This window comes from Octopus bimaculoides, chromosome 10 (assembly GCF_001194135.2).
Source record: "Octopus bimaculoides isolate UCB-OBI-ISO-001 chromosome 10, ASM119413v2, whole genome shotgun sequence".
Classification (NCBI taxonomy): domain Eukaryota; kingdom Metazoa; phylum Mollusca; class Cephalopoda; order Octopoda; family Octopodidae; genus Octopus; species Octopus bimaculoides.
In genome coordinates, this window is record NC_068990.1 from 50,761,409 (window position 1) to 50,763,875 (window position 2,467).

Here is a 2,467-nt window from a genome sequence, read left to right on the forward strand (position 1 = left end):
TATATTATGTGGTAATGCTTGAACAATTAGAAAAGTACTTGATCAGCTAAGAGGATAAAGATAATTTTAAATGAAAACCACATATCTTGCAAATAGCTAACCAGAGTTTCGTGCTCAAAATAATAATTTACTCTGCTATTTATCAAGCTGATTTTTAAGATTACAAATTATAGAAATATTTATTATTTAACTATAATTTCTAGATTGCAACTAGGTGACTTACAATAAATTTCTTAAGTGATTAGATACTTTAATGACATTTCAATATATCATAAGTAAAAGTGTAAATTAGGAATAATGTTTTTTAGCTTCTAGTTTAAAGAAATAGTATCAAAATATCATACTTTGTTTTTGTTTCTCAACACATTACACATGCATGCACACAAATGCATTGAACAAATTTGCATTTACATATACATAAATAACAAGTTTTAAAAAATACATTGGTTACTGAAACACACATGTCTGAGTCTATCAAGGGTCAAAGAACACATTGGCATGTAGCTCCTTTCTATCAAATTCTTCTCCTGATGAAATACCCAATTAACAATATTTGATATGGAAATTTAATTCAATTTAATTTCTCAAATTGAATTAATTTCACATGGAAACAATTGTAGGTGAAATTGAGTTTGATATTGTTCAGAATTGTATCATGTTCTAATGAATTGATGTCTACACATCAGTTTCTCTATTTTCTTTTTCTCATACATGAAATATAGTATACCCATATCCATCAATTCAAAGCTAACATCTTTGGTTTTTCACTGATACACTGGATAAAACCTGGGAACTTGGATGCTGACATCCCTTTAAGAGGATTTATATCCTTGATCTAGTTATATTATATATATATTCATCATCGTCATCATCATCATCATCGTTCAACGATCACTTCCCATGCTGCCATGGGTTGGATGGCTTGATTGGGAATTGGCAAGACAGGAGGCTGCACCAGGCTCCAAACTGATCTGGCAAGGTTTCTACAGCTGGATGCCCTTCCTAATGCCAACCACTCTGAGAGTGTAGTGGGTGCTTTTTACATGCCACCAGCATGGGGTCAGTCAGCTGGCACTGGCATTAACCATGCTTGAATGGTGCTTTTTACATGCCACCAGCACAGAAGCCAGACAGGCGGCACTGGCATTGACCATGCTCAAATGGTGCTTAAAAGCAGCAGAAATATAGCAAAAACTCAGTTTCACGTTCCCATTCATCAGACAGTTTTGTTAAAATAGAATAAAGCATATTACTCTACCTCTGGTATTTGAGTACTCTTTTCTCCACCTTGATTCACATTTATGTGCTTACTCCGGTATATATATACACACACACACACACACACAGGTGGGCTGAGGAAAACAACATGCAGTTTTATTGCAGGAAAATTTCAGGCCCTATGCTGCCAGCACACAAAGCTAAATGACATGCAGACAGGATACACTGGCCCAGGAGGAGGAATTGAAATCCCTGAATCAAAATCAGTTCGGGACCTGGGCATTGACATGAGCAATGATGCATTTTTCCAAGTGCATATTACCAATTTGGTAATAAAATGCAGATGATTGGCTGGATGGATCCTCTGAACTTTCAAAACAAGAGAAAAGGAGACATTTATGATATTTTGGAGGACATACGTCCTTAGCCGCTTACACTGCTGGTCCCAACTATGGTCACCACACAATATAAAATCCATGGCAGAACTCATAGCACTCCAACGAAACTACACTAAGAAAATTGTATCCGTGCAACATATCAGCTACTGGGGAAGACTGAAAGAATTAAAACTCTTCTCCTTAGCATGAAGGCAGAAGAAATGTGCAGTGATATACATTTAGAAAATCCTAGAAAGCCTTGTACCAAACTTTGGCATTGGAAGTTACTCAAACTGCAGAGCGGGGTGCCATTGCATAGTGCCAAAGATCCTGGCATCGCCATTAAAATACAGGACCAGATACTGCAACAGCTTGGGCTTCAAGGGCCCACAGTTCTTTAATATCCTTCCAAAATGCCTGTGAGACCTTCATGGTGTGGATGTAAGTATCCTTAAAACAAAACTGGATCTCTTCCTGTTTAGGGTTCCAGACGAGCCTACTGCACGGCAGGAAACACAGATGAGAGCAGCAGCATTAGACTCCCTCATTGACCAAATGCCACATATCAGAGGAGGTTTCAAATAATGGCATAGCACAGTCAACGGTGGTGCTCCAGCATGAACACAGTTTTGAAGCTGAAACATTTTTACATAGTTTATATATATGTATTTCTTTTATTCTTTTATTTGCTTCAGTCATTTGCTGGAGCACCGCCTTTAGTTGAACAAATTCTTTTTTTTAAGCCTAGTACTTATTGTATCGGTCTCTTTGCCAAACCGCTAAGTTACAGGGACATAAAGGCACCAACATCGGTTGTCAAGTGATAGTGGGGGGACAAACACACACACACACACACACACACACACACACAC